Here is an 11,088-nt window from a genome sequence, read left to right on the forward strand (position 1 = left end):
TGAGGTCAGGGAGATTGTGGGCAGTTTTACATGCAGAAAGAAGGAAATTGGCCAGGGTTTGTTCATTGAAACAGCGACCTCTTGGTCTTTTAGGGGTGGGTTAAGTGTAAATGGGGTTTTATTTTCATTTGGACTAGTTAATTAGAGGTTTAATTGGCTTTTTGAGTTTGAGTGTTTCAGTAGGGACTTCCAGAACAGGATGTTTTTCACAAGATTCTTTGTTAGCTTGGGAAATTTAACTTTTGTTTTGGTTCTGAGAAAACCCAGGAGCTATTTTTTGTATGTATCTTGATAGAATCATGTACCCCACAAAAGGAATGTCCTGATCCAAACCTTGGTCTTGTAGTTGTGAAACCATTTGTAAGTAGGACTTTTGAAGATTATCTGTTAAAGTTCGTCCAAACTGAATGAAGTTGGATCTTAATCTAACATGGCTGAAGTCTCCACAAAGAAAGAGAAATGGACAGAGAAGAAGAAGCCATGGGGAGCAGCCAGAAGACGGATGCCAATGGATTCTAGAAGCGAAAGAAGAAGATACTGTAATATGCATTGCCATATGACAGAAAAGGCAAGGAACCCCCAAATTTCTGGTGAGCTAAAAGATATTCAACCCAGGAGGAAGGAAGTTTTCTAGACTCTGGAACCATGAGTCACTAAATTCCTGTTGGTAAGCCAGCTTATTGAGTGGTATTTGTTTTAGTAGCTAAGAAACAGAAACATAGCTATAAGTGGTTCAAAAACAGGACAGCATTGCAATCTGATGTTCACACTCAGCAAATATCACCACTATTTTCAGAATATTTCTCTTATCACAAAAGTTATCTCTGTACCCTTTAAACAGTCACTCCCTATTCTCACCTGCCCCAGTCACTGCCAACAACTAATTTGAATTCTCTCTATGGATTTGCTTATATAAATAGAATCATACTGTACGTGGTTTGTTTTGTCTAGCTTTCTTCATTTAGCATAATTTTTCTATATTTCTTCATTTTGTAGTATGTCCAGTTGTTCCTTTCTTTTTATGGTGTAATAATAATCTGTTGTAGAGATTTACTACATGTTTTAATCCATTCATCATTTAATGGGCATTTAGGTCACTTCCACCTTTGATAAATTATGAATAGCGCTGCTATGAATATTTCTACACACTTTTTTTTGTTTAAACTCATGTATTCAATTCTGAGAAAATTTCTAAGAATGTAATTGCTGGGTCATATAGTAATTCTGTACTTATATTGAGGAACTGCCTACATATTTTCCCCAATGACTGCAACATTTTGCTTTTATACCAGCAGTCTATGAGGTTTCTGATTTCTCCATATCCTCGCTCACAGTACTTATTTTTTGTTTTATTGATTATAACAATCTTAGTGTATATGAACAGATTTATCATTGTGGATTTGATTTGAATTTTCCCTAATAAGCAATGATATTGAGCATATACTTATTGGTAACTGGTATGTTGTATGTATAACTTCTTTGTAGAATTGTATATTCAAATTATTGGACCATTTATAAATTGTATTGTTTGTCTCTTGGTGTTGAGTTGTAAATGTACTTTGTCTATTCTAGACATTAGAATATCAGATGTATGCAAATTTCCAAATATTTTCTCCCATTAAGAGTTGTGGTTTCAGTATATTGTTATCTTCCTTTAATACATAGAAGTTTTTTAACTTGGAAAAGTTCCAATATAGCTAATTTTTCCTTTTCTTGTTTGTGCTTTCAGTGTCATATTTTTAATAAGCATTCCCAAATCCAAATTGCTCTCAGCTGAGGTTTTGGAGACCAAGTATTAGAAAGAGTCAGAGATCTGAAATCAGAAGGTCTGGAATTGTATTTTGGGTCTGTCTAGTAGTGACTGTGTAGCCTTGAACAATCACCTGACATCTCTGAGATGTTATCTTCTGGTGTGCAGAAAGGGAAGAGTAATTACCTGCCTTACCTACTCTATATGATTGTTGTTGCAATTAAATAGAATAATTTAGGTTCAAAAATATTATAAAGCATAAAAGCTATTAAAATTGGTTATTTAGTCAGTGTAAAGGAATTTAGGGAAATTGAATGCTGATCAGAGTCATGAATATCACAAATAAAATTCTATCTATGTTTTAAGTGGAAAAGATATCCTCCAAGGCAGTTTTGGAAGGGATGGCAAACTGTGTTTGTTTATGTAACACTGATGTTCTAGAGCTGGCTTTAACTAGCTAATAAGAGTCAATTGTTAAATTTTTAAGAATGTTTGTATGCCATTTATGAAACATGTTGTTAAATATTAAATTATATGAACTTAAAATTGAATAAAGTATATTAAAATCGAAGGTAGTAAATACTCAGAATTCACCATTTTCTAATTACTATTTTACCGTGTTTATTGTGATATCATACATACAACTTCAAATTTCCCCTATTAACAGTTGTCAAGTACACAATCCAGTACTATTAATCACATTCACAATATTGTATTACCATCATAACATCCCCTACCCCAATTTTGTTCTCATCTCAAACAGAACCTCTGCACTTAACAAAAAATAAATTCCTCTCCCCTGCTCTCCAGCCCCTGCAATAATCCACAATCTGTCCCTTTGAAATTTGCTTCCTCTAGGTATTTCATATCAGTGAAATCATACAATATTTGTGTTTTTGTGTCAGGATTATTTCAGTCAACATATCTTCAAGGATCATCCATGTTATAGCATGTATCAAACTTCATTCTTTTTTTCAGATGAATAATATTTCATTGTATGTATATGCAACATATTGTTTACCGTATCATGTGTTGATGGACACTTGGGTTGCTTCCATCTTTTGGCAATTGTGAATAATGCCACTGTGAACATTGGTTCAAGTTCCTGCGATTTTTACCTAGAAGTGAGATTGTCGGGCTATATTGTCATTCTATTGTACACATTCTGAGGAACAGCCAAACTGATTTTCACAGTTGTTGAACCATTTTACATGACATGAGCAGTGTATAAGGGTTATATTTTTCTGTTTCTTTAAAACACTTACTATTTTCTGTTTTTAAATAATAGACATCTTGATTATTATGAAATGGTATCTCATTATGGTTTTGATTTCTATTTCCTTGAAAACTAATGATATTGAACATTTATTGGCTATCTGTATATCTTCTTCGTAGAAATGTCTATTTGAGAACTTTTTCCACTTTAATTGGGTTATTACATTTTATTATTGATCTGTTGAGGTTTCTTGAAGATGTATGGTAAAACCCCTATAATATGCTGCCATTCATCTCTTCTCAATTCCATATTCAAAAAAATGGTTGTTAGGACCTTGAAATCAGCCATAGTGTGAGAACTTACACCACAGAAATCAGTAGATGTTATAAGTTAGCCAAACACACCCACTCCCACCACCCATATCTAATTTTAAAACATTCGTCATAACACCACTGTATGTATGAATGTATATGTGATTTTGTGTGTAAAGGGAAGGAAGTTTAACTAGAGCTATAGAAAGGGAGCTTGTTGAACATATGAGAAAAGGAAAGAGGTGAAATTAAAAGAAGTCTGCCTGCTTTGAGAGTGAAGAGGCTTGCATTTTAGTTGTATGACCTTTGATTGCTTGTCCTGAGGTAAGCCTCTTCTCTATTTTCCCAATAAGCAGAGGGCTTCAGAGTAGATGATGATAAAGATCTTTAAAATGCTGTGATTCTCTTGTCTATAAAATATCTCTACTGTTTTTTATTCATTTTCATGCTTATTATTTGCTTTTTCTTTTGGTATTTAGAAATGTTTCATACATTTCAAAGAGTAACTAAAACTTTTTTGCATAGTTTTTAGGTTCATAGTTAGCCCTTATGTAGCCATAGCCCTCAATAATGAATACCTTATTGCCAGTATCTTGGAGGCCTATAAGCAACCTTACTTCATTGACCTTCTTTCTCCACCCCCAACAAGAGGTAACCACTAATGTGACATTTTAATGCGTTGAATTTCTTCTTGCCCCTTTGCAATCCTTCCTGCCCACCTTGTGCTACTCCTTCCTGTCCTGAAGAAAATGTTGAAATGCTTTCTGTCACTATATATTAGTGTGCATTTTCTAGAGTTTAATATAAAATGAATTATACAGTATCGATTAATTGTTATGTCTTCTTACTTGTAGAATAATTATTTTCATATCCATTAACATGATAATCTGTATCAACAGTTCACACCTTTTTATTGCTAAAAGTACTACATTATATGGCAATACCACAGATTGTTTATCTGTTTGCCTGTTGATGGATATGGTGGTTTGTAGCTAAGTCCCCCAGAAAAACATATTCTTATACTTAGCCCGCACAATGGTGTGAATCCATTGCAAGTAGAACATTTTGATGAGGTTACTTCAGTTAAGGTGTGGCCTGCCTCAGTTAGGATGGGTCTTAACTGTACTACTGGAATCCTTTAAAGTGAAATGAAATTCAGACAGACAAAGAGAAAACCATGGGAAACAAGAAGTTTAAGGTCAATGAAACCAAAAGCAGAAGGGAGAGGCCAGGAGAAGCTTCCATGTACCTTGCCATGTGACAGAGGACCCCAGGACCAAAGATCACTGGCAGCCAGCCCCAGAATGTCTGTCTTTGGAAAGAAAGCATTGCCCTGATGATGCCTTGATTTGGGCTTTTTCATAGCCTCAAAAAACATCGAATGAATTCTGATTGTTTAAGCCAGCCTTTGCATGGTATTTTCTCGAGCAGCAAAGGAAACAAAAAATAATGGACACTTGGTATATTTCATCTTTTGACTATTTCAAATAATGCCACTTTGTGCATTCATACTCAAGTCTCTGTTTGTAAATATGCTTTCATTTCCCTTGAGTAAATCCCTAAGAACAGAATGATTGGATCATATGGTGTTTTGGTTTGCTGAAGCTTCTGGAATACAACATATCAGAAATGGGTTGGCTTTTTCAATAGGAATTTATTAGTTACAAGTTATAATTCTAAAGCCATGAAAATTGTCCAAATTAAGGCATCAACAAGAGGATTCCTTCTCTGAGGAAAGACTAATGGTGTCTGGGTTTCCCCTTTCACATGGGAAAGTACTGGGCAATGTCTGTTGGTCCTTCTCTCCTGGATTCTGCATTCAATGGTGCTCTCTTTCTTCCAGAGGCTTTCCCCTGGATTTAATCTCTTAGCTTGTCTGAGCCTTCTGAGTTTCTTCTTTCTTACATCCTCTCATAAAGGACTCCAACAAGGGGATTAAGATCCACCTTAAATAGGCTGAGTCACATTTCCATGGAAGCAATCCAGTCAAATTCCAACAATAGGTCTCCTACCAAGGGGATGGATTAAGAGAACATGGCCTTTTATGAGGTACGTAACAGTTTCAAATCAGCCCATATGGTAAGTATGTTTAACATTTTAAGAAACCTCCAAACAGATTTCCAATGTAGTGTATCATTTTTACATTTCCACAAGAAGTGTGTTGAAGGACCAATTCCTTCACCTACTTGTCAGCACTCGATATAATCAAGATTTCTAACTTTAGCCATTCTAAAAGTTGTATACTGGCATCTTGTGTTATCTTTGTTTCAAATTTCAGTTTTAAATTATCACACAGTACAATTTACCTGTTTTTCTTTTTGTATAAGTTTCTATAAATTTTAATAAATGTGTAGATTTATGTAACCATCACCACAATCAGGATATAAAACTATTCCATCATGCCAAATAGCATTCACCATTAAATTAAATGGTGAATTTAGCATTAAAGCATTAAATCATGGCCTTAACCCAAATCCCTGCAAATATGGTCTCCAGCTCTATAATTTCGTCATTTAGAGATTGATAAATAAGTGGAATCATACAGTGCCATTGTTAAAATCAGTTTTATTCAAACAACATGCAGTCCATCCTAAGTGTACATCAATGACTCTTGGTATAATTACATAGTTATATACACCACCACCACTGCAAATGTGAGAATATTCTCATTTCTGAAATAAAAAATTCCATACCCCTTATATTCCTCTATTATTGACATTCAGTTTTTGTTTAGTGTTTTTGTTACAATTAATGAAAGAATATATTAATGCTACTGTTAACTACAGGCATTGCGTTAATTGTACTTTCCCCATATACCACCCTATTATTAACACCTTGTAATAGTGATGTATGTTTGTTCTAGTTCATGTATTAACTTTCTTATATTTGTACGATTAACCACCATTATTGTTCACTTGATTTTGATAAGTTATACGGTTCCAGTTTTTATCCTCTAGCTTTCCTTCTGGTGATATACACGACACTGGTCTTTCTCTTTCAAGGAGCTGTATTTTGTTTCTCTTTTCTAATTCAAACAGGTGTTTTCATAATTACTAAACTTTGGGTATATACACAGAAAATGTTACTCAAATGCCATTCATGGACTCAGGAACTCAGCGTCAAAGTCAGTATTGCTTCCATGGTATTAGATAAAAAGTATACTCCAGTCAAAAGCATCATATTAACTTTAATAACTATTTAACTAACTAGGACATTCCACTGTTTAGAAGCAAAAAGGTGTTATTCATTAATTTAAAGTTCATAGTTTTCCTTTAGGCTTAATTCTCTTTTCTTATATCCCCAACAATTTATGAATCATAGATAATCATTTATAGTCTTTTCTCATATTTCGCATTTTTGCTTACCTTGTACAGAGAACTATAGTAACCGCCTTTAACAAACTTGGAAATATCTAAAATTATTTTGGAACAAGGACAATGTATCACTGTCCTTATAGAATTTTGTAAACAATCTTTATTGGGTTGAGAATATAGTTTTAACAGAGAATCCTTTATTTTGTCCAAAACAGCACAGCAAAAACATCTTGAACAATACATAACCTATATATAAAACATAGAATATCTTAAATATTTTTCTTTTGTAAGGTGGTTAACTAACAAGAGAGCATATCATTGATGGGGCAAGAAGAAAACTGATTTGGGCAATGAATGAATTAGCCAAGAACTAGCATTCAAAGACCAGGTAAACATCAGTTTTAATCAGAAAAGTAGTATTAAAGAGTTCCTGTGAAGGTGGAATTTAAGCACCTCTCACTATAGATCTCCAGGCCTGGTCATTTGCTGTACGGCTTGACCCTTCTCAGTCATGGTTTTTTGCCTTCTTTCAAAGATGAAGAAAGATGACCTGGAGGAGGTACTTTAAAGGTGCATAGACTATCAAGCCCAACACCAGTTCATTAACAAAATATATAATAGAAATGACAAAAATTAAAAGATTATTTTGAATTTCAGAAGTATTTAGTAATTTTTAAGAAAGATATATCATAAATACTTTACAAAATATTGTTCAGTCTCCTGACTATAGAAGCATCTGCTCAGGCCACTTGTTAAATTCTGTTTAGAAATTTGTTTCTGGTGTACTTTTTCATATCAGGAAAGTCAATAATCACGTGAATTCTTCTTGGCCTAATGATCTGTTATTAGCCTACTTGCAACAATGGAAGAAGATACTGGTATATGTTTTAAGCCAGCTGTTTCTCCTTAAGTTTCATAGTTTCTATTATGTCTCAACATCATGCTTTTGTGTACTTACAAAAGCAATCTCTCAATCATGAAAAAACATCAGTTGCAGGGTTTACAAAGTAAAAAGGGAAATTGTTTCCCAAATGCTTCTTTGTTTGAAAATTAAAATTAAATATACAATACCAAGCACAGGCAATTTCCAGAAACCAAAAATGAAACCAAATTAGGAAATTACTCAATAGTTATAGAAGACAGCTTTGATTTCAAGGGTTGTCTCTGGCTACCTCAACACAGGCACTGGTATTTGACTGCTCAGGCAGTTCTTCCCCATCTCCCAACCCACCAAGAAACCCCAAAGGAAAAGTACTTCTGCAATTCTGAGTCGAAGAGACCCGTGAAATGACAGGCACGGGCAAAGGATTTGTTTCAAAACTGTGTTCTCCAAGATCATACTGATTGAAGGTCTCTTCTTGCTCCTGGTTTAAGTAGTACCAGTACTGGGAAATCACTTCATGCTTTAGGCAGTGCATCTTTAGTGAGTAAGCCCTGGTGAACATTTTTCCACAGCAGTCACACCTAAAGAGTTTAATTCCCGAGTGGATGATCATGTGCTGCTCTTGGTTCTGAATGTGGGTAAATTGCACCCCACAAGTTGGATACTGAAAAGGTCTGTCTGAACTCTCCAAGCTTGGTCATTCTCTACTGCTGGTAGAAGAAACAATGTGTAGTTGGTGGGGATATTGAACTTTTTCCTATCAATCATCATCTGTGTGGGCATTAGTGCCAGAAGTGCTTTGAAGAGCGGGTAAGCCCTCAGTGATGCCTTTGTCTACTGAGTCTATAGAGGAAGATTGTGGACTAATCAGAAAATCCCCTTGAACCTGCTCACTTCCCAGCACTGTCTGTTGATCACTCAGTGACCTTTGAGATGCACTGACAGGTTAGAACACTTCCTCATGAACTTCCTCATACTTAACCATACTCTGATCCAGACATCTTCTTTGGTACCCAGAGGCAAGCTGTTTTTTATGCTTTCACTAGTCACCTAATCAGCCACTCCTACCTGGCTCAGATGGGTCAGGTAATTCTAAAGTCTGGGTATTTTCCGCTGAATCCTTCAATCAATTCCAAAAGGAAATGTTAAAGTCGAGTCAACTGGTTGATTTATATTTTCAGAGTGGGAAGCTGAAGAATTCAATACACTGTGGAGAACTTCTCTGTGTGCTACACTTTTTAGGAGTTTTAGGAAGCATAACTATATAGCTTGTATGCTTTCTCTGAGACTCCTAGCAAAAAGAAATTGTTCTTTCTACCACCTTGTACTCTGAAGACACTGGAGAAATACTTTCATTTTGAGAAGAAAAATTGCAGTTGAATTATTTTCCTGTCTAGACCTTTTTCTGGTTGGCTGTTTGGTATATTCCAAAAAAAATGCTTGATTTCATGAACTCCAAGTAGATGCTAGCAACACTAAACATTTGCATGTAGTTGGCTACAACTAGAATACCAATAATATTTTTTGCATTAATTGACACAGTAGCTGTGTAAGCATATTCTAAAAGGGCTATAAAGCCAGTCACTGTAACATGATGCAAAGCCAACATGTTCTTATTCTTGTCCTCAGCTTGGCCCACAAACTCAGAGTGAAAGAAATCACTGCAAGCTGCTAGGACCACCTCATGTGCCCAGGAGATATTTTCCTGAACATGTTTAGTGATATCACAAAAATGTGCATCATTTCACAGCATATTTAACTTTCCAAGTTTTCCTGGCTGTGGGAAGCAGGGCTATGAGTAAATGTTTTCACATTCATCTTCTCCTTCCTCTTCTACAGATGGTCTTAAAGGATGCAAATGAATCAGAATGTCACTGCTGCTGCTGCTGCTGCTGCTGCTTTTTCTCCAGCAGGCCCCTCATGTCAGAGGCAGCCTGCAGGAAGGTGAGGCATGGCCTGGACCCCTGGGAGCCAAGTCCCTACCTGGGGACACTGCCTAGACCTGTGCACAGCCTGGGGCTGGGAAATGGCAAATACAGTGCCTTTTGATTCACCTCAGTTGCTGCATGTACTTTAACTGCATGGATGTACCATAGCTTGTTAATCTATTCACCTATTGAAGTGCATTTGGGTTACTTTCAGTTATAAGCAATTTTGCATAGAGCTGCCGTAACATTCGTGTACAGGTTTGTGTGCATGAAAGAGAATATAAATTTTAAATTTCCTAGTATTGGTAGGAGAGGGAATTCTAGTAGAAATACAAATGACACAACCATGTTGGAAAAGAGTTTGACAATTTCTTAAAACATTAAACATATCTCATAATCCAGCCATTCCAGTTTTCAGCATAAGATTGCTGGATCATAGAGAGTATGTGTATGTTTAAATCTGGAAGAAAATGCCAAGCCAAACCATTTTCCATGTGGTTGTGCCTCTTAGCATTCATACCAGCAAGGTATGAGCATTTCAATAGCTCCTCATCCTTGTCAGCATCTGGCAGTGTATGCGTGTATGTGTGAGTTGATATAATTTTAGGCATTCTGATAGTTATATATTGGCATCTCATCTAGGTTGTTGTGTGGTGTGGCAGTTTGAAGCTGTATGTACATCGCTCCCAAAAAACATGTTCTTAAATTTAAATTTAGTCCATTCCTGTGGTTGTAAACCCATTGTAAGAAGGGTCTTTAGTTAAAGTGTGAACTACCTCATTCAGGATGAGTCTCATTCCTCTTACTGGAGTCCTTTATAAATGAAATGAATACAAGAAGAGACAGAGACAGAGAGAGAGAGAATGTCATAGAAGCAAGAAGCTGAAGAGAAAGGAGAGATGAGCATATGCTACTAAAAGCAGACAAGAATTGCCAGTAGTCAATCATTGGGAAGAAAGCATTGCTTTGATGATGCATTGATTTGGACAATCTCATGGCCTCAAACTATAAGATAATAAATTGCCGTTGTTTAAACTCAAACCACTTTGTGATATCTGCTTTGAGCAGCCAAGGAAAGTAAACCATTGTGTTTTCATTTTCCTATTGGTTGATGATTCATATGAAATAAACCATTCATGTGTTTATTTGCCATGCTTATATCTTACTTGCTGGAGTGGCAACGTTTATTACTTATGTTTTAGCTGAGTTTTTTATTTATTTGAGTTTTAAGAATTTATTATATATTCCTTATAATTTTGGATACAACTCTTGTTTTGGATATATAACTTGCAAATAAAAATTCCCCTTCATGCTATAATTTGTTCCTTCTTTCTCAATAGTGACTCTTGGAGAAAAACATTTTTTGTGCGTTTTCTTGATTTTTGTTTTGCATGGGAAGGCACTGGGAATCGAAATTTGGATCTCCGGCATGGCAGGCGAGAACTCTGCCTGCTGAGCCACGTGGCCCACCCTGAAGAAAAACATTTTTAATTTTGAAGTAGTTCAATCTATCAGCCACTGTATTTATGGGATCATGATTTTGGATTCATGTCTAAAAACATTTTACCTAATCCTAATTCATGAATGTTTTCTTCTGTGTTTTAGTAAAAAGTTGCTATAGTTTTACAACTTACATTTAGATCTTTGATCTATTTCCAGTTAACAGTGTTATGTGGAGATTTATTG

At 35.5% G+C, this 11,088-nt stretch overlaps 1 pseudogene; it reads right to left on the minus strand.

The window, feature by feature from the left end:
* Window positions 1–7,671: 7,671 nt before the first annotated feature.
* LOC143670710 (zinc finger and BTB domain-containing protein 44 pseudogene) lies at window positions 7,672–9,522 on the minus strand (annotated as a pseudogene).
* Between the last annotated feature and the right edge of the window lie 1,566 nt (window positions 9,523–11,088).

Source organism: Tamandua tetradactyla, chromosome X (genome assembly GCF_023851605.1).
Source record: "Tamandua tetradactyla isolate mTamTet1 chromosome X, mTamTet1.pri, whole genome shotgun sequence".
NCBI classification, from domain to species: Eukaryota; Metazoa; Chordata; class Mammalia; order Pilosa; family Myrmecophagidae; genus Tamandua; species Tamandua tetradactyla.